Source organism: Panthera pardus, unplaced genomic scaffold (genome assembly GCF_024362965.1).
Source record: "Panthera pardus isolate Hobbes unplaced genomic scaffold, ASM2436296v1 HiC_scaffold_12, whole genome shotgun sequence".
NCBI lineage: Eukaryota > Metazoa > Chordata > Mammalia > Carnivora > Felidae > Panthera > Panthera pardus.
This window is the reverse complement of record NW_026526677.1, coordinates 105,894,352-105,916,466: the sequence shown is the minus strand read 5'-3', so window position 1 is coordinate 105,916,466 and position 22,115 is coordinate 105,894,352. Positions and strand designations below refer to the sequence as shown.

General features: G+C 43.9%; 1 protein-coding gene across 6 annotated transcripts in view; it reads left to right on the top strand.

Moving 5' to 3' along the window:
- Window positions 1–22,115, top strand: part of POU2AF2 (POU class 2 homeobox associating factor 2) — a 487,862-nt gene that overhangs the window by 224,490 nt on the left and 241,257 nt on the right. For 5 of the 6 annotated variants that reach the window (XM_053900525.1, XM_053900522.1, XM_053900519.1 and 2 more), the window contains 2 exons: window positions 7,305–7,364; window positions 13,549–13,808. The gene's annotated coding sequence lies outside the window, so the exon portion shown is untranslated. The remainder of the gene's footprint in view (window positions 1–7,304; window positions 7,365–13,548; window positions 13,809–22,115) is intronic. The other variant, XM_053900520.1, reaches the window with a different exon arrangement.

The following is a 22,115-nucleotide window of genomic DNA, read 5'->3' as shown; positions in this document are numbered from 1 at the left end:
ATCTGAAGCAGGTTCCAGGCTCTGAGCTGTCAGCACGGAGCCCAATGCGGGGCTTGAACTCACAAGCAGCAAGATTATGACCCTAGTCGAAGTCGGACACTTAACCGACTGAGCCACCCAGGTGCCCCTGTGGTATATCTTGAAGTCAGGTATTGTCATACTTCCGGCTTTGCTTAAATGAGAAACGGAGGCCACAGTCATCTAAATGACGTAGTCAGAGATACCATTACGAGATTTAATCCAAATAACTTACAGAACACTGGTTCTCACATTTTTGCATCCTGTAGCTCTTGATAAAACCGTTGTCCTCCCTGAAGCAAACGGATGAACATGACTGTGAGGCAGATTTTACCTTGTAGGAACACAGAAGCACCCCTCCTATGCTGCCATGGCCAAGACCACTGTGAGGACAGAGTGGCATTGTTCACCCCCTCAAGGTCTAAGTCCAAATGGAGGCAATAGACAGGGGGTGTCTGATAAGCCCCACACTGCTGCTTCCGTTCACTCTGGCTGGACTGCACTTGATGGGAACAGCTTGTAATGTTCTTGTGATAAAGACTGAGAGATTGAATGGAATGTTTCTACTGAGCACAGCTTGGAACATTTCACAGAGTTCTGCCACCCTCCAGGGGCGCTCGGGCTTTGTGTAAAAGCACGACTCTCAGCAGAAGCTTTCAGATTAACCAAAGGGGGAAATTAGTGGTAAAGAAGATTCTGTGGAGAACAGGAAGGCCTAGAGAGAGAGGTGTCTCCCACGGAACCTACCATTGCACCTTGTACCTAATATGCTCCCCATAAATGCTCACTGAAGGAACAGAGTGGGGTGGCGGGTGACAGGAAGGTGGTTGGGAGCTCTGGGGTAGAAAGAGGCCCTACAGCACCCATTAGCTTTTCACGAAGGTGGTTTCGATCGCATACCCCTTTATTTGCCTCACGAGGATTTTAAATGCCTGAAGATCCGAGGGAAGGAGAAAGAACACAGCCCGACAAGTCATAAATGGCCCCCTTGGATTCTGAGATCAATGGGCTGGGGAACTTCTGCCAAATCTGCACTCCCTGTGGCACTGTGAGGGGGCCAAGCAGCTGCCGGCTTGTACAGAGGGTTCTTGCCATTGATCTCAACTTTGGAGCTCATGTTTCCACAATATGGTAGAGGGAAGAGGCGACAAGGAAGCAGTTTCCAAACCTACATCTCTCCCCGAACCCCAAGATTCCAGACCCCAAGCCAGCTGCCCACAGTGTAGAATAGGCCTCAAAAAGCAGTGCACCGAAGGCTCATGGCCAACTTAAGAAAAGAAACCCATTTCTACCTCTGCTGAGATAAGTGATCTCCAGGAGACTCATTTAACCACTGACTTCAGCCCAACTGGAAAGCTGATGGAGCTTCCAATGCTGAAACAGTTTTATATTTCTCTTTATTCTTTGGCTGAGTCTGTAGCCAAGAGTCAAAGCACAAACTTGCCCTCAGAAAGTGAATCCTTGATGCTAACACTCGTTCTGAAAGAGAAAGCACTTTTCTCTCATGAGTGACTGTGTTCTCACAAGTTAGTTTAGGTAGGTCTTCAGGGTTTGGAAAAGTTTGGAGAGCCCTCTGCAGTCAGGGTCACTGAACAGACTCAACTGTGTAACCTAGAAGATGTTGCCCAATTCTCACTGTAAGCCCAGTCAGAAAAGAGGAGCTTAACTTGCAGAAGGAAACGTCCTAGGTTGCAGGCCCTGAGCCAAGCCGAGCCATCCTCGGTTGCGGGGGCGGGGGATTGGTTAGAACAGGTTCCTGGCTGTGAGCAGGGCCCAGAAAACAACATTTCGGTTGGAAAGATATGAGTGCTAACAGGAAGGTCACCATGAAAGTTTGCAAGTGAAACAGACGGGCCAAGATATAACCACCTCAGTCTCATGAACGTTTCTGAGACAACAGGTCACTTCACTGGTCCAGGGAAGCCCCTTGTCTACGAGCTGTCTCGGTGGGGCTGCTGATTAGAGTGGGGTCACCTGTGAGGCGGCTGGGATCAAGTACACGGCCGGCCGTTTCCTGTCGACCCATCTCACTGGACCTCCCCTGCACAATATGCCAGCTTCTTTTGAGTGGCCTATTTTCCTGTACTGTTGAACGAGCAGCCCCGGACAGAGGCTGAGACGGGCAGGGCGCCCCTGCATCACCTGGTCCTCAGGAGGACATAAGCTGGGAGGACACAGGGTCCAGGCTCACACACAGGTTGGAGTCAGCAGAACATTTTCCTGCTTTTTCTCTCTATAAGCAATTTTGACTTAGCCTCCTTTTAGTCTCACTGCTATTACTTAACTGATACTACATTTGTTCTTATTAAAGTTTGACAGAATTTTAGTTCCTAAGGTAGTGTTTTAGAATATAGAATACACTCATAATACATTTATAAGAATACTGATATGAGTCTTATGAACATAGTATTTCCACCTCATTGGACAGAATCAGATGGTGTAAGTGTGATATTTTGTTTGGGAAAAAAAGATCCACTGTGGCTCAAACCACCACTGAAGTTTGATATGACTGTGTGGAGACTTAAAACAACAAAGACCATTCCCATATGTGAGGAGCTGTCATTAGAAATCTGTCAGAGTAATGTAGCATTTACTTTAATAAATTTCGATGAGTTTTTTAAATAACACACATACACACCAGAAAAACCTGAACAAAACAATATCCCAGGCTAAACTCAGTAAAGTTTTACGAGGTCAGCCCTAACCTCACAGATCACTTGAGGGGAGTTGACATTTTGCAACCATTTGTTTCTTGTTTTGTAATCTCTTTCTTATGTGATTTCATTTAGGATAGATATGCTCTGCTGTGTAAATGTTTCTAAATTTTTCCCAAATAATAATTTTACCTTATGGCAAAGAAAAAGAAGAAAGAAAGAAAAAGAAAGTTTTCACTCAGTGTTTCTAGCTGTTCTGCATCACCCAGGTTTTGGGGATACAAAATGTAGCATTTTACCAGAAATAGCAGTTGACTGATTTTTTTAAAAATCAGACCTTTTAATAATTTAGTAAAGAAAAAAATTGAAGCCACAGAACTGTTTAAAAGAAGGTGAGAAGTTGGGCAGAGAGACAGCAAGAGAGAAGTCATGGGAGCACGAACAGACAAGCTGGTGTGGGGACCACGGATCATCGCATTATTGGAGCATCAAGAATGAGGATGGGAGAGGAGGCTGGAGGTTAGTGCCACAGAGCCGTTGTAGGGCACGCTAATTAAATCCAATTCTCTGTGTGATTGGGTTCTATTTAAGTGACTGGGGAAGATGGGTGTTTTGGAAAGATCATTCTGTCTAGAGAAAGAGGCGTTGGGAGGGCCAGGCCCGGAGGACAGGTGGTAATGTAACCCAGAGGAGAGAAATCGTCTCTAACTAGGGCATGAATCACAGAAGCAAGTACAGAGGTCGGACGCAACCCAGAAGCATTTAGCAGGTGTCAAAGGAAGGGCAGATCCCAGAAACATTTAACAGGTAGAATCTCTGGAACGTAGTGAGGAATCAGGGATGTTCCCTGGCTTCTCCTGCAAGGAATTGAATGTGTGAGGTTCCACAGAAATGGGGGATTCTGAGGATGAGAACAAAGCTTCGAGAGGGGAGTGGATGAGATCAGTTTCGAACGTGTTTGACATACTAAGGTTAATTTGGGGCACGTTCAGTTTTCCTTGCAGACCTCTGGATTTTGCTCAGGCTCCCCATCTCAGTTTGAATTCTGTGCCCTGGGATGGAAGAACTACTTTGTGTCTCCTGTTTGTGACTTTGACTTGGACCTGGCCTCTCAACTCTGAATATATCTTTACTTAGGGAGTCAATTTGGTGGCTGCGGTTTCTCGGTGTGTCCTTGCCCTGGATTGGTGATTTGCTGCCATGATGTCGTCCCTGCCTTGTGGTTCCTTCTGGGCCCCAGGGGTAATCCATGTACACAGCCTGAGAGGTACCACAGCTCAGGTAGTTCTGAGCTGCTTCTTGAGAAGGAAGTTTGGAAAAGGAAAGAATGGATCAGGCTGTTGTGCTGGGAAACTAGTGGACTCCCTTGGTTACTCATATTGAAAGTCAGGCCATTGTCTTTCAGTGAATATTGACCAAGTGCTTACCAGGCACCAGGACCCGGGAATTCAGCAGTGGGTGACCCGCTGCCTCCTGTAATCTCCCAAATCAGTAGGAATAAGAGACAGACAAGCTGATTTAGAAGAATCAGCTCCCCTCCCCTTTCTCTGCCCTTTGTAGGTTTGCTCTAAATAGGATATAATACATCTCGTGTCCCAAATGCCTTCCTTGTGTATAGATTCAATGAGAAGGGTGCTGTGCCTAGGAATTTGATCAGACCCAGGGTTTAAAAAGAAAGCACGGATTTAGTTTTAAATTTTTTATTTCTTCTCAGTGTTTCTGTAGCTAAAGGTGGTCCACAGGAGGAGGGATCACCTCTGCTGGGTGGGACTTGGCCACGGGCTGGCAGGCCCATGAGGTGGATGGTTGATGAAAGGAAGTGGTGTCTATGGCTGCTCCCCAGAACGCTGTCTCCAAGGTGGGCCGGGAGGGGGATGAGGGTGTCGGGATGTGTGAGCGTGTGTGGCTGGTTCTGTTGAAGCACACGTCCCCCACCTCCACACCCTCACCCCCAGTTTGCAGAGGTTATACCGGACAAACAGCTCAGGCCACAAGACACGTTGCTGACGATTTTGTCCTGTGGATTGCCCCGGGGCAGAGGGGGTGGGAAGGGAAAGGACAGATCCTCCCTTCCAAGCAGAGCTTAACTGAATACTTTTCAGGGAGAAACGAAACAGTGTCACATCAAGCAAGCATCTTGGGCCCATCTGTCAGCACCCCCCGAGAGCCAGATCTAAAACGTTATCTAAGACAAGGCAGCACCGACCTCTTTTCCCTCCTGAAACACAGGGCAGACCACTTGCTGTTCCTATGACAATTTTCTGCTCCCTGGGATCCCCCACCCCAAATAATAATCATGAACAAAAATCTCATTTTCAGGGGAGGTAAGGGAGGAAGAACGAGAGGGAAAGTTGGTCCTGATCAGAGAGAAAGATGGGGAACCCTTCTCACGCAGGAGTGCGTGGATTTCGGAGACAGTGCTGACCTAACAGATGACCTAACAGCCTGCTCTGTCCCCCGGAAGGCTTGGTGGCGGGACTGTGCTGCCTCCTTGGGCGGCTGGGGGGGGGGGGGGCTGCCAGGATCTCTGAGGCTGAGCACCCACTCTAGGAGCTCACGCCCAGCTTAGGCAATCTATTTAACCTCACTGTGCTTCAGTTGCCTCATTTGTCAAAAGGAAATAACAAAATGACCTATTGCAGAGAGGGGGTTTCTTTTTTGATATTTTTATTCAAGTATAATTAACACAGTGTTATAGTAGTTTCAGGGGGACAATATAACGGTCTCACAATTCTGTACTTTTCTCTGTCCTCATCGAGATAAGTGTACCCTTGAAGTGAGTTAATGTTGTAAGGTGCTTAAAGCAAGTAGTACCCGGCACAGGGTGCTGAGGGAGTGTTTGTTCAGAAAATGGCCTGAAGTCATGCCCAAGCCAAGTCACTTGCCCCAGGAGAGGGCAGCTGTTGGATGGCCAGGACCCCCAGAGCTGCCTGTGGCTAGCCTGTCTGGTAGAGTGGGCCTCCGGCCGAGGTGTGACGAGGAGGGGGAGGACAGTGATGTCAGAGGAGAAGGTCTGTGTGCTCTTGCTGCACAGCCTGGGTAGGACAAGAGGGCAGGGGCCAGAGGGCGGCACGATTTGTCACCCAGTTTGCAAGGCTGAGATTGGAGGATCTTCAACAGCCCCAGGCTGGTACATTCCTCCGGTTCCCGGGTCATTTCCTGGCCCAGGAGGTATTCCTAGAGCGAGCTTGAGCCAGAGGAGAGGGTTTATCCCGTGTCAGCCCCATAAATATTCCTGTGGTTTTACAACCCCTTTCCTTGCCAGCCGGACAGGTGCCAATAAATACTTGCAGAATATCTGATTCCTGCTAGAAGGTTCCTCGTTACTTGCTATCTCTTTGTTATATCTCTCTGGTCTATAAGCTGATGCTCAGATTAAATAATTTTGGGTCCATCATCTCAGTTCCTGTGCCCACCTGCTCTTTGGAGCCCCGTCTTCTACCTACAGCCTTCTCTGTCCCTTCAGCAGGGATGGCCGACACGAGGCATTCTGTCAGCAGCTCCTCCTTATGGCTTCCTGGAGCAGTATCACTGATGGACCTTGGTGTTCTTTACCGAGCTCACTGAGTCGCTTCAGCGGCCTTAGTTAGCCAGCCACAGCCAGCTGGTTGTTCACTGTCCTGCGAGCCTCCTCCTCCACCTGATGGTCACATCCTGTTCCTGTACCTACTTGTAATTTACCCATTTCTGCTCCAGCAGTGACCATCGCTGAAACCTTTAAAGCGCTAATCCCACAACAGGACTATTGCAACAAAAATAGCTCTCCTTTGCAGCCCAGACACGAGGCATAGAGTAGGTGATCTATATAAATGCCGATCAAATGATGGATGGGATCACAGCCACTCATTTTCAAGGACTTATGGAAGAGTGGGATTATTTTGGTCCCCAGACTCCATCTGTTCTGGAAGTTAAAAATAAAATGAGAATTCAATTAAAACTATGCACACAATCCACCCTACATTGTGCCAGATCTTCTGATAATACCCTACTTTCCAGCCTATCAGAAACAGAAGTGCATGTGTGCCATTAGAGAAAACACCTTAGAATGTCAAATTGCTTTCATTAAAGGATTCACCAGCGTATGTGCAAATAGCAAAGTTTTTTGTTTGTTTGTTTTTTAAGGAGCATATCTTGCCTTCAAGCTTCTTGCTCCTATTTTTCTGGAGAGGGAAGGTCTGCAAAAGACGTAAGGAACTCGGCTACTTAGTGTCTTCTGTTCCATGTATCTCCTTTGAGGATAGTCAAGGTCAATGGATGGGGGCTCAGCAGTCACTCAGGGTTCTGTCTCTAGTGCTCATTATGAAGATCAGTAAACCAGGGACATGGCAGAGCCCATTCCACAATTCTTGTCTAGAAAGAAAGCTCTAAAGGGTGTACCCCCTACAGCTTAGCGGTCCCCCTCTAATCCCAATTTTGCTGAGGATTCAGAAGAGACATTTTCCTTACTAGATGGATGGCTTTCATGTGCTTCTCCTAAATGGCTTTTAGTTTTGACTAAAGGAGCCCATTACATTAGCTGATGCGTTAATCCCATTACAGTGTCACTTCTCATTTTTAAGATCCAGCCTCTGAGAACTGATGATATAAACAGGGTGACGATAGCTTCTAATGGTAGGGCTCATTTCTTTTCAGTTAATGTGCTGGGAAGAGCAGTATTGCAAACAAGCCGCATCCCTGCCAGTGCCCAAACAGGTAGGTGACCCCCTGAGAGTGCTGGGGGAGAGGCGGATGGGAATACTGAAGAGAAAGTCCAAATATCCCCAGAGAGGCTATCAGATGACCCCTGGATTTGCTTCCATTCCTGAGGTTCTAAGTGATTCTCTCAGCCATCCCTTCAAATACTTAACAGATTGGTCGTCACCAGAGGCAGGTGGGAGGTGGGTGAAATGGGTAAAGATGATCAAAAGGTACAAACTCCCAGTTATAAGATAAAGAAGTCCTGGGGATTGATATACAGCACAGCGACTGCAGTTAACAACACTGTAGCGTATCATCTAAAGTTGCCAACAGAGGAGATCTTAAAAGTTCTCCTCACAAGAAAAAAATTGTAACTATGTGAGGTGATGGGTGCCATCTAGACTTATTGTGGTGATCATATTGTACATATGCAATATATACTGAATATTTTTGAATATGTCAGGTGCTTACGTTGTATACCTTAAACTAATACAGTGTCGTATGTCAATTGTATCTCAAGAAAGCTCGGAATAAAAATGATGGGTGCAGAAATTGCCCACTGTTCCCCCTTTAGAACTGTCATTCCCCTTTGCTCCTCTTGGTAATAGAAACTCCAGTGTTTTAAGGGGCAATGGCTGTTCAGCTGGAGACTTTATGTCCCAGCACCCTTTGCAGTCAGAGTAAGTTGAGGCCAATGGGCTATGAGAGAAAGCCATTCTTGCAATTTCTGGGTTGTGCCTTTAAGGGAAGCTTCTGGTTAGCTATGATACTTATTATCATAAATACCTCTGGCACTCCGAGAGATAACCTTTTACTGCTTTTTGACTCCCAGGCCAAGCACATATGTACATAAGGTCTTATCACATATCTCACGCTGTTGTAAGAAACTTCTAGATCTTCCAGGCTCTTTGTGGAGCTGAGTTCTTAGTCACATTTGCCTGCCCAGCCCTGAGCAGCAGCCGTTGTTCCTGCCACAGTAGAGAGTTCCCATAAACGTCTGCTAAATAAAAGAAGAAATTAGGGAATACCCTGTACAACACCCGGTCTTTCTGTTGATTAGGGTCAATTTACGAGATGTTGCAAGGATCACAGAAAACATGTCATTTGTTTTTGCTAGTGACTCAGAGTTGTTGATAGCAGTTGATTTTATTTCAAGAATCAACCCCTCTTCTCACCACACCCACCCTGTACACATTAGAGAATGTACCCAAGCCTTCATGTTCCCACCATCTCTTAAATGTCAATGATGACCTTTTATTTTCAGGAAATATTTTTTTAGTGCATTATTGCATTATTTGGCTGATGGCTTCATGTCAGTTTCAGATAATTCAGTAGCTGCTTTATAGGAAGTGCAGCTTGAAAAAGAGGCTGATCAAATATGTTTCTCTATTGTGATTAGGGCAGGGACCCTGCCTTGTAGCAAGACAATAAAGTAGCATTGTGCTGTATCAAGATAATCAAGTGACATTTTGGAGGGATAAAAACCACAGTAGCTCTGTGGTAAATAATGGTTATCGTTTGGCCGAATTTTCACTTGGACACAATAAAGACAAAAGAGAAATTTCTTGCCTTCCTTCTGTTCTCCTCCAGTTGGTATTATTTTCTAAAAAATCCTGTATCTTCCAAGTGGAGGTCATCCACTGGTACAAACTGGATTGCACCATCTGAGGTAAATTAAGTGGCCGGCATCAATCTTTCACACCTTAATAAAAAACAGGCCAAAGCTGATTCAAGTCAGAAGGAAAAGCAAAGTCCCTACTCTGTCTTATTCCATGGCACTGAAGTGCACATTCTTTAGACGTAGAACTTTTTAACCAATCCTGACAGAGATGAACATGTCACGCCGTGAAGTGACTCTAAGTGTGGACTTTAAACTGGCGTTGATTATTTGCCAACAAAGTGAATTAGAATACTCAACACCTAGTAGCACAGAATCTTCAACACAGAAGGTAGTAAGTGTATGTGAGCTTGTGAATAGCTATGATTTTAGGGCTACAAGGAGCTGTCTTGTAAATGGAAATGCTGTAGCACAGAGACGCCACAATCCCGCAACCAAGAGCACGAGAACTTGAACCCAAGGCCTCTGAGCCCAGGTAGTTTCCACCACCTAAGGCTCTTTAGTAAATACCAGGGTCTATTACTTGATATAGCAGCCTCCAGAATACTAACAAGAAGCCAGCCCAATGCCTTGGAAAATGAAAACCATCTTGGAAGTCTTCCCCTGATTTCTTTCATTTATAGATACCTCTCCCCAGGAGGAGAGGGTGGTGGCCATGGGAAGTAACACACATTCAGAGTTTAACGGGAACGAATAGTGCAAGCCGACGAGAGGGGTCTCTTTAGCTTAGCTCGGTTTCCCCTTGCTTTTTACTAGAATGCTCTAAATTCTAGGTGTTTACATAGGAGTAAAACATTCATTTAGTGTCTCATGATAATTTACTTTCACCATTAATTCAAATAGCCTAGAGGGAAAAGTAGTTGTAGGGATTGAAACCTGCCCAAAGAGACTACAAATTGAGTGTAGGGGTGAGGTTTCCCAGGATCCTGCTCTCAAGATATTCCCAAGGTCGGGAAGACAGCATTGTCAAGAACTACATAGAGGAGGCCACACTGAGGGGACACAGACCGGCCAAGGGACAGAGAAGTAGGTGTATCTGAAGATAGACAGATGGACAGACCCAAATGATATTAGAAATAGCATTAAAAAAAAATTCTTTGAAACTTACTCGTAAATGATGAAGGAAGGATTTAATACTACTACCACTAATAACAACAACAACAATGACAGTAACGAGAAATAAGAACTTTAATGTGGTTTATGGGCACCCATCCCTATGTGCTGCTTTCCTAGCCTTCTTTTCCTTCCAGCGAGGTTTCTTCCAGTTGTTTGAATGCCTTGATTCTGGGCACTCATACCACGTTCCTTCTTCTGCGGGACACGTAGTCTCCCATTTCCACCACCTCTTTAACCTGACAAATTCTTACTTACCCCTCAGCTCTCACATGAAACAGCTATTCCTTGGGGAAACTCACCCTGATTCCCTGAGAGGAATCGCGATCCCCCCGTTTTATGTTCTCAGGACAGCTTATAGTTTTTCCTAACAATCGTGGTAGTTTTAATGCTTGCTCAGTGCATCTTCTGTGAGACACCCCCCCCCCCCCCCCGCAATTCCGTGAGGCCAGGACCATGCCTGTGCTCCCACCTCACAGCACAGTGCCTGGTGCAAGGGTATTCGGTAGATACTGTTGAACCAATTACTGTCAAACACAATGACATCTGGATGGTATTTTCTGGTGAATAAAATATGTTCACTTCACAGGGAAAGGGGGCATAATTTAGTAGCTCCCTGAAACTACCAGAACTTATATACAGTGAATTCTCATTGATCTCAGGATAATCCAGAGCATTGGAAGAATGACCCGTGACCTTGATGGAGGTTTACCTTTCTGTGAGAATGATCGCTTAGCTGGTATTACTAAATCTCACAAGGGCTAATGGGGGAGGGTGGGAAGAGTCAGGCAGAGGGAAAGCTAAAGAGAGGGACTTCTGGAGCCATCTGAGCAGGTTACTGGTCACACAGCTGTGTGTGAGGAAAACCCCTTCCTCTCAGCTGGGCAAACTCCAGGCCCCCTTCACCTTCAGGCTGACATCTTCGTGGGCTAGCACCATGTAGCTTTACCCCCGCGTCCAGTCCAATGTGCTTTGTAAACATCACTGGCAGCAGGCTGCTCAAAAAGAATGTCAGACGAATCGCTCTCTGACCTGGAGTTTTAATCTTTCCTATGTCTCCTACCTTTGGAAAAACAAAATAAGTATGTCCCTGGATTGCGCTTAGCTTTTAGGAAATGGTGAGGTGAAATGTCACTTCTGCATTAACCCAGGTCAAGGAGCTGTTATATAGAAAATTGACTAACTGGGGGCGCCTGGGTGGCTCAGTCAGTTAAGCATCTGACTTCGGCTCAGGTCATGATCTCGCAGTTCCCAAGTTTGAACCCCACATTGGGCTCTGTGCTGACATCCCAGAGACTGGAGCCAGTTTCAGATTCTGTGGCTCCCTCTCCCCCACTCACACTCTGTCTCTCTCAAAAATAAACATTAAAAAAAAAAAAAAAAAAGAAAATTGACTGGCACCAAAGTCATCAGTGTCATTAATATAGCAAAAATGAGTCCTTATCTCTCTCTTGTTGCTCTTAACCTTTGACCATTTTGCAGATAAGCCTGGGAGGGGAGACCTTGTGTGGAGAGGCCTAAGTCAGCCCTGGTGTCCCAGACAAGGCTGTCATAAAGCACCAGCCCAGCTGACCCACCAGCTGACTGCTAGCCTGTGAAAAACCCCAGGTGAGACCAGCCAAGCCTGGCCGAGACAGGAAGACTGCCCAAGTGAGCCCAATCAGCAGAACTGTGGGGTGAACAGATGACTGTTGTTTCAAGCCACTGTATTTCAGGATGGTTTGTCCCCTTGCAATAGCCAGCAAATACAAGGGCCCTTGAGCAGCCTGGTCCCCGCATAGATACAGCATCATCGGCCATGCCAATCTTCAGGGACTGATGCGTTAAGATCCAGAGCAGACAAGACTGTGGACAGTCCAGTTCTCGCACAAGGGCTATGACAGAACACGCTCGAGACAGTTGATGAGGCTACTGTTTCCCTAGCTTCCTAGTAGCAGGGTCTGTGGTACTGTTGTGTTTTCCAGTTAGACAAACGCCGACTTTTCAATACTGAACACTCTGTTGCTCTTCCCTCCTGGGGTCTCTGGTCAAGTCACAACACTGGCTTACCATTTCTTCTCCCAGGCTCAGCCCAAGGGAGCCATTTGTGGGTATATGCGATTATTTCACCAGCCCCACCCTGGGCCTGTAGAATACTATACATCTGTCAAAATCATCTTAGGCCACATTTTAGAGAGCTCATCTAGAAATTGTTAAGGGTTTTGGTTCCACTTTTCTGCTAAGATACCCCAGGGAGAGTGTTTTGTCTCTGTAGCAAGTAGCTGTTGATGCTCCTGACAGGATGCCATAACTGGAACTATCTGTACATGATTCTGTGTCTCACTCTATGTAAATTCTTCAAAATCAGAGATTGTACCTTACTTATCTTTGAAATCTTCATGCTTATTGTGAAGCCTAACATATAACAAGTTCTCTGTATATTGCATGGGATGAATGAAATTGGTGAACCAGTGAACTGTGTGCTCTGGGCAGGCCCAGTGTCCTCCCGATTCAGTGATGGGACCAAATGTGAGCTTGCTGGATTCCTTTTTGAACAACAGATTTCTGCCTTTTGAACCCCTTTGAAACAGCAGCGGGTTTCCCTGGTTTCTTTGGGCTTAGGAGATTTTTGCCTTCTGGCTCACCCCGGTGTGTGGAGTCTTAACTTACATGTAATAAAATCCAATGTAGGGATTTTTAATTTACCTCATTAGTCCTACAAAAATAAAGATTAAGGATTAAGGGAAAATAAATTGAGACAACATCTGAAGACCTCTGGGTGTAGGTAAAGGGAGAACTGTGGTTATTATAAGGGGTCTTGTGCTAGATGTTTCTTTCTCCATGAAACCAAACCTTAACACCTCACTTGAAACAGACACTTGCCATGCTAACTTCTGGCAGTCCAAATCCTGTTGATTCTGCTCTATTTTTTAAAAAATATTTATTGTCAGTGCACCTGGGTGGTTCAGTCATTTGAGTGTCCAACTCTTGATTTTGGCTCAGGTCATGAGCCCAGGGTCTGGAGATCGAGCCCCACATCAGGCTCCACACTGAGAGGGGAGCCTGCCTGAGGTTCCTCCCTCCGTCTTCCTCTGTACCTCCCCTGCTTGTTCCCTCTCTCTCTCTCTCTCAGATTAAAAAAAAAAAAAGAATTTATTGTCTTCAAAGGTACCGTAAGAACACTTTGTCAAATACTAGGTGCTCAAAAAATACTTGCTCTATAAATTAATATATCCATGGCCCTGTAGTGGGCTGAATTCTAAGATAACCTCCAAGAGTCTCAACTCCTGATAAGCATACTCTGTGTAATCACCTCCCCTTCAGTGTGGGCAGGCCTGTGGATAGGTAATCACTCCTACTTTCACGATTAGGTTACACTCTATGGCAAGGGTGAAGGGATATTACAGATGTGATTAAGGCCCCTAAGCTGATCAGAAGAGATTATCCTGGGTGAGCCTGACCTAATCAGAAGCTGCATTCTGCCCACAGCCCCTGAGCTCAGAAGAGAAGCTGTCTTGGATAAGGTTGCAGTCTCAGCCAACACCTTGACTGTGGTCGTATGAGACCCTGAGAAGGAGACCCGCTTCGGCTGTGCCTGGACTCCTGACCCACTTGACAGTTCTGTGCATTACTCAGTGCTCATCGCAAGAAGTGTATGTTGTGTTAAGTGTGAAGTGTGTATCTGAATTCACGGAGTGTTGAAGAGAGTGTCCAGAGGAACCAAGCAACTCCTGGGACCTTTCTCCCAGGTAAGAAAGAAGCCTGCAGCCCCATGTATCAGTCCCTCTCTTTGTGTTTTCAGTCTGCTCCTCACCACTAGTTTCTTTTCTCCAACCTACAAATAGACCCCCCGAGTCAGGAACCCAGCTGTCTACCAGACACAGAACCTCCTGAATTTCTGATGGGCAACTCAAGCAGAACCCATGCAACCTGGAATCCATCAGGGGCTACTTCCCTACCCCGTCTACCCCCCTCCCCAGACCTGTTCTGTACTAATATATACACACACTCAGCTTAAAAACCTTTTCTCAGAAGCAGAAGTTCATATAAATGCCTATTAATTCTCACTGTTATTAATGTCAAAGGAACATGTTTTCTATTAATGAAAAAGTCAGCTCAAGCATTAAGCTGGTGATATTGGTAGCATAAATCATATCACGTAGATAACTGTAAACTCTGCCATGACACTAATAAAATAGAAAATTTCTAAAGTGACTAGAAACTTGGAAAGAGCTTACACATCAGCTGTCTCTATACCTTGCTGGTTCTTGATTATTTACGAAAATCATCTCAAACCACTAATAGCACTCATCACGTTTTTAAAAATCAATGTTAGGGGAGGGGCGTCTGGGTGGCTCAGTCGGTGAAGCATTGTCTGACTCTTCATTTCAGCTCAGGTCGTGGGGGCTCGGGCTCTGCTCTGGGGTGGAGACTGCTTGGAATTCCCCCCTCCTCTGCCCACCCCACTTGCACGTGTGCATCTCTCAGTCAAAAAAAATCAATATTATGTGAAGGGGGATTTTTAAATATAAAAAGTATACTTTGATGTAATAAAATAGTACATTGAGGCACACTGAGCTGAAACATATTAAATTGCGGTTCACCTCCTGGGCCGTAAGCTCTGTGACAGCAAGACAGTTCATATACTTTGTTCTTCACTCCATCACCAGCACCCAATATAGTGCTGGGTGCACGATTAATATTCAACAGATATTCATTAAATTAACAAATCAATGTGACAATTTGATGTAATAGGGTAGAGTAATCTCTGTAACGAACAGACCTCAACTTATGCTTATGTTTTTAGTCGTGTAACAATACCGAGGAGGTGAAAAGCCTCTGCAAAGTCACTTGAGGACCTAAGCTCTTGGAGACTCTGTTATCTTCACCTTGTAGCTTTGATTAATGCCATGGAAGCTGTCTCCATTCCAGCCAGCCAGAGGAGGAAACAGAGCACGGAGGACTGCTCCCTGAAGTTTATGGGTCAAGCTTGAAATCAGTGTATGTCACTTCTGCCTACATTCCAGGGGCTAGCACTCAACCACAGGGCCACACGTTACTGTAATGGAAGCTAGGACATGGAATCCAGCCATGTGCCCAGAAAGAAGAGATCATGAATTTTGGTGATCATCTCTGGCACGTGTGATGTCCTACACTTACGAGTAGGCTGCAAGCAGACCCCATCTCATCTTCTTAAAGCAAAACATCTTTGCCCACATAAAAAAAAAAAAAAAATAGGTGCACACACTCTCCTCCACTTGTATGAGCAAAAACATGTCAAGAGAACATGTGTATAATGAAGAATGAGGTTATTTTTCATATCGATTTATGGTGCTGTCTTTTAGCCCGCCTTCAAAATTAAATCTTGCTGCCATCATCAAGACCTCCTTCTAGCTCGTCTCAACATCCTTACATCTGATCTCTCATTCGTGTATACTGTTCCACCTCAGTGTGAGGACTTACCTCCAACTTCTTCTAACGGTGGTGTTTATCCCTTCTTCCAAGACCAGACCATTAACTTTAAGAGAGTCTCCTGAGTGCAGTTGATTAAACATCTTTCTTCCACTGAATGTGTTTGACTAAAAACAAAACCATGATGTCCCATGGCAGGTTAATAAAGAAAACCAAACAAAACAACAAAAACTCTTCTTGGCCTTCTTGGAATTTATAGATAAAATCCAAACACTCTAGCTTAGCATGAATGCTAGCCTCCAAGTGTCTTTGTAGACTCACTCCCTCCTGTCGCTCTACCCTGCAGTTTAAGATCCTGCCATCACAGCCTTCTTGTCAAATTCCAGTCTGTATTAGGCCTGTGACTCTATGCCATATCAGTTTCTGACTCTATGTGTTCTTTGTACACGCTTTGCACCTGACTAAAATCTCTCCCCTGCTTATGTCTAAATTACCTTTATTATAAGAAACCAGAAGTAGTATATTACCTCTTCTATGAAGACTTTGTTTATGAATATCACAGGCAGAGTTGACTGATCTGTCCTCTGTGATCCTCAGTACTTTGCTCAATTTTCTGAAATGGCACCCAACACATTAGATTGTACCATGAGCTGTCTATGAGTTTATCCTCATAAGACTGTCAACTCAATCCAGGAATGGCTGTGTCTTACCTGATTTGATATACTGAACGCCTCCAATAGCTTGTAGTATCTTGTGGGTGCCCACTTACTTTTTCAAAAGAATGAAAATTGAAAGTGAGATAATTTTCCAGGTGAAGCTTTCTTTTAGAGGTAGAGGGCCATTCCAAAATTGAGAATATGGACAGTTTTCTAGAACCTGAATGCATTCTTTCTCTTTGTGATTCTCGAGAAATCATCATCATCATCATCCAACCAGTTTCAACCCATCCTCCCCCCACATACACACCCCCATACTCTCTTCGCTGGATCTCAGGAATTCGGCAACCAGATGACCCAATTTCACAAGATTACCTTATTTCTCAAGAAGTTCACCAAGTGTTCCAAACTTCCTCCTGAAGCAACATGTCAAACATGTTTTATCTTTGGGACTTTTAGCCAATTTGGTCACTACTTAAAGCCACAAATGAGTCTTTCTGAGATTCCTCTAAGCCAGATGAGGTCACAATGCCACAGAGCTCAAAAGCAATGTTGCTGTATCATCCTAGTACATGCCCCTGGTGAGCAATAACACTTCTAAAGGCTGGTTTTCAGCTCTGACTCAGAAACAAGGCTCTGATCTTGGGATAGGAGCGAGTGAGACATGGGGGCTTGTTTTTCATAAACATCCCCTACTCTTTGTACATCCGATAAGTTGTTCGGTACGCGTTCAGACTGTCTGACTGTCTGATCTCTGCTTTTCCTTCCCTCTTGAGCCCATGACCTCTTCCCAGTCTTGGGGCCATCGGCCTTTCTGAAACCCAAGACCCTCCCCACCTACAAATCATGATTTAAAAACTTTTTAGTGAAGCACAGATGATTTTCTTTTAGGAAGTTCTTTGGGGACCATTAAACTCCCTTATACTTTATTTCCTTTCTATATGTGATGAAGCATGCATTGGCCCTTTGCACATTTCATTGCTAAGCTTATTATGTTCAGTGTCAGGACTGTAATTTACTTTTATAGATGAGGAAACTAAGGCTGAAGAGCCTCATTCCCAAGGCCACACAGCTAAGGGATAAGTGAGCAACTGAGCCTGGAATCCAAACCCAGTTCTATAGAAATAAAAGCCTTGCCATTCTGCAAAGGGCTCGTGTTATTGTGACTTTGCCATTTTGATGCCAGGGATATTTTGATGAGGTTCACAGGCTGAGGAACAGGGCAAGGCTTAGGCACAGGGTCAGGGATACTTCAAGGATTTCTTTTGAGAACGTTATTAAGTAATAAAAAGCAGTGTTCTCATAATTTGCTATGCCATTTTAATATGACTCCATCAAAATGCCCTGCTTTGTTCTGCTAATCCGCTAGCATCTGAATCACAGGGCACACACAATAGTGAAGCTGGAAAGACCCATTTGGAAATGATTTATTTCAGCCCCTTCCTGCTCCTGCTGAGAAGAGGAGGGAAGGGGTCTGCCAGAGGTCACAAGGGCAGTTAGTGAAAGAACCTGGGCAAGAGCCGGGCTTCCTGACGCACCCGCTCAGGGCTCCCCACTCCCCTCGCCCCTCGTTGGCACACAAAGCCCGGCCCACACCGCTCTCTGCCTTCAGGACTGGCTCACCGCAAATCATCCCCAGAAGCACGTCCTGGGATTCATGCTCCACGAGGCCTTTTCCCCTCATTTATGCAAGAGTCGAGATTAAAGTCTCACAAAGGCATAAGATTTAACCCCGTTTAATTAACCACTTTATTAAAACAATAAAATTAGATAAAGTTGGGGACATGGTTGAGAAGAGCAAAAAATGAAGCAAATTCAGAAATGTGAGGTGGAAAGTACAAAGTATCTTTAAAAGTTTAATTGAAAGATAGTAAAAAAAATAAGTGAATAATAATAAGGAAGAAAATATTAAGGATAGGGGCACCTGGGTGGCTCAGCCGGTTAAGCATCTGAGTCTTGTTTCAGCTCCGGTCATGACCTCACAGTTCATGAGTTCAAGCCCCACTATCAGTGCAGAGCCTGCTTGGGATTCTCTCTCTGTCTCTGTCTCTGTCTCTGTCTCTCTCTCTCTCTCCTTCTCTCCCTTCCTCCCTCCCCCCACTCCTTCACTCGCTCTCTCTGTCTCTCTCTCGAAAATAAATAAATAAACGTAAAAATATATTAAGGATAATGACTATTAAGACATTTAAAAAATATTAAAAGATTAATAAACATGAATTTTTTTTCAAAGGGTATAATTTAAGAACAAATACAGTAAGGTATTAAAACCAGAAACTTAAAGATTTCAAAAAAATTTAAAAAAAAATTGTTCTTTAAGAAAAAAAAAAAGAACAAATACAGTAGGTATTAAAACTGGAAACTTAAAGATTTCAAAAAAAAATACAAAATAAGTAGTTGGATAAATTCTAAGCTGAAAATCCTGGACTGAGAGCAAACTTGGTCACCGTGTTTTATGCAGAAGGCTAAGGGGTACAGAAATGAATCCCCTTCCTACTATGCACCAGGAATTCTGGAGGCTTCTGAAAATCCAGCACAGACATAGCCACACCTAACCCTGGAAGTCAGTTCTCTTTGGTTGCTCGGTGATGCCTCTGCTGTACAACATCCCCTTACCACTTCAGAAATCGTTGGTCTGTTCTAATGAACTGGATGTTGGCCGTGTGTTATAGATTTGAATTAAAAAAAGGGTTCTGGTCTGTCCGTCAAGTTTGCCTTAACCTTGCCATGCCCCGGTGGTCTCCTGAACAAAACGGGCATAATAAGAGTGCCTAACTCACTGGAGATGGTTGTGAAGACCAGGTGAGATCACTTCCATAGAACATTTAGGACAATACCCCATACGTAGTCACTGCCTGGGCACTTTAGCCGTTTAGTTGTTTACACGGAACGAGTGAGCCCGAAGCCTCCCTGTGACAGGAACCCTGTATCTATTATGTTCACCCTCGGGAGCACCACGCACGGTGCAGGACACGTAGTGGGAGTTCCCATATTCATTAAGTGAATTAATCTACTGATCTTTCCATTACTTCTCGTCTCCTTTTTTCTTCTCTTATCTCGTTAAAAACACACACACGTTTATTTAGCAACCACTATGTGCCAGACACTCAAAGGGTAGAAAAGTAATAATAAAACCAAGGATTTTAAGCAGGATTGTGGCTGGTCAGGTCAAGTGTGTTTTAGGTCATGTGTAGAGCAGGTTGAAAAGCAGCAAGCTTGGGCTGAAGCAACTAACAAAGATGGTGTTGACAACAGTAATGACCATGGACGTGAAGAGGGGAAAGTGAATAAAAAGTGGGTGCGTGAGGCTTCATGATGGATGAAATAGAAGGCACGAGAAAGCAGGAGTCTCCTCTCTCACTTAGTGTACAACTCACTTGCTATGTGATTGACGTACTTTGTGAAGCCTCCTCGGTTTCCCCAGCTTTTACCCGAACGTCCTATTGCTGAGTTCTGCTTTTGCATCAGCCATTATACTTTGTGTTTCAGCAGATATGAAACAGTTTTATTAAATTAAGTGCAGTAGAATGGAAAGCCAGCCAGCCCAACAGGCACAGAGGTTTTTCGTTTGTGTTTTTAAACAAAAGGTGAATCGCATATACTGTCTCAAAAACAACAACAACAAAAAAAAAAAGAAAAAAAAAAGAAAGAAGGAAGGAAGGAAAGAAGAAATGTAAAAGGAAGAAAGCGAACCTTAACTGGGCCTTAAACCATAAATGTCTATTTCTCTTTAAGAAAGAACCACCTAGACTAATAAATCAAATACATATTTGACTCTATTACATTTGTTTTTTGGCAGTTATAGTCAGTTAGCAGAAAGAACATTTGCAAAGAGAGAAAGGGTGACTCCTTCCCGTCTGGCATAAGAAAAAAGAGAAGTGTAATATGAGAAGTGGAAAGTACATTAAGAATGTACAGAGGGGTGCCTGGGTGGCTCAGTCTGTTGAGCATCTGACTCTTGATTTCTGCTCAGATCATGATCTCACGGATGTGGGATTGAGCCGTGCATTGGGCTGTGCATTGAGTGCCTGCTTAAGATTCTCTTTCTCCCATACAGACGATGTGGAATATTACTCATGATATTCACAATGGAATATTACTCAACAATCAAAAAGAATGAAATCTTGCTATTTGCAACATGTGACTTCATTCATATATGGAATTTAAGAAACACAATAGATGAACATAGGGGAAAGGAAGGAAAAATAAGATAAAAACTAGAGGGAAGCAAACCATAAGAGACTCGTAAATACAAAGAACAAACTGAGGGTTGCTGGAGAGGAGGTGGGTGGGGGGATGGGCTAAATGGGGGATGGGCATTGAGGAGGGCACTTGGGATGAGCACTGGGTGTTGTATGTAAGTGATGAATCACTGGGTTCTACTCCTGAAACTAATGCTACACTATATGTTAACTAACTTGAATTTAAATTTAAAAAAAAAGAAAGTAAAAATTAGAATAATAAAGATTCTCTCTCTCCCTCCTCCATCCCTCCCCAACCCGTGCATGCGCACATTCTCTTTCTCTCTCACTAAAAAAAGAAAAGAAAAGAAAAGAAAAAAGAATGTACAGAAATGTTACTTGAGTTTTAAACTTGTCTTAAATAGTTTTATGCTGACTCTAAGTATTTATTGAAAATCTACACCAAATTTACTTGTTTATTAGTGCACATTTTACATTAAAGCCGCAGCCTAATATTAAGTCATTTGACACTGACATTCGACATACTAAAACGATGTCCTTCTCCTATGCTGCTACTGCTTTTTCCAAGATAGGAAGTTTCAAGGAAAATGTTCAATAAAGAGCTACCTTCCTCTTAAGGCTATATAAATCTGTATCTTCATAACTAAATTCTTGAAATTTGTCCCTGAAGAATTTCTCAGATTTGAATAGTCAATTCAAAGCCTTTTATTTTTTTAAGGATGAGGGCTATAAATGATAATTTTAATAGATTTGCTATATTAAACATAAATTTGGATTCCATTACAGTGTAGGCGATAGCAGATTGATTTTTTTTTTAATTCTTACTTTGGGGGTGCCTGGGTGGCTCAGTTGGTTGACCATTCGACTCTTGATTTCATCTCAGGTGATGATCACACAGTTTTGTGAGTTTGAGCCCCGCTCTGCTAGCACAGAGCCCGCTTGGGGTTCTCCCTCTCTCTTTCTCTCTGTCCCCTTCCCACTTGTGCTCTGTCTCTTTCAAAATAAATAATAAACAAAAAAAACCTCCTTATTTTGAATTGCAGCCAATTAGTGAACATGGGGATCAAATTCATGTAAACCCAGTGTAATAAATGCAAGAGCCGGTATCTTCAATATGCTGACAGCAAGTTAACTATCCACATGTAATTTCACCCTTTACTAAACTATTCTTTAAGAAGAAGGGCAAAGACATCTTTGTGCAGTCAAAAGAACAGAGTTGATCACTGAAGGAGAGTCTCACTGGAGGAACTTCCAAAGGTTGAACCTCAGGAAGAAGAAATTTCAATGAGAAGGATGGACGTGAAATGCCAGGAAGAATGGTTAGCAGTGGAACCAGTAGAAATGTGAAAAAGTCTGTACAGTTACTGTATAAAACAATAAAATGACAGTGCCTCATTTGGGAGTATAAAAGTGATGTAGCAAATGACGTAATGGAGAAGAGCTAGTGAAATTACAATTTGTAAGGTCTTTGTATTTTTCTGGCAAGAGGATAGAGACTTGTTTCAGGGTAATTTTAAAGGAAATGGAATAGATGGCTTCCAAATATGTTGAAGAAAAAGATTAATTAAAAAAGTTCTTCCAAATGAAATTGGAAGGAGATCAAATATACAAAGCAGGATGAAGAATTAATATAAGCACAAAATACAGTGACAGAGATGAATTCATGTATCTCCTTAATCACAGTCAATGTAAATGAAATAAAACTTTCTTGAAAAAACAAAGAGTATCAGTTTGTCAGCTACGTGATGTTTACGAGAAACACACTTAAAAACGAGGATACAGACACTTT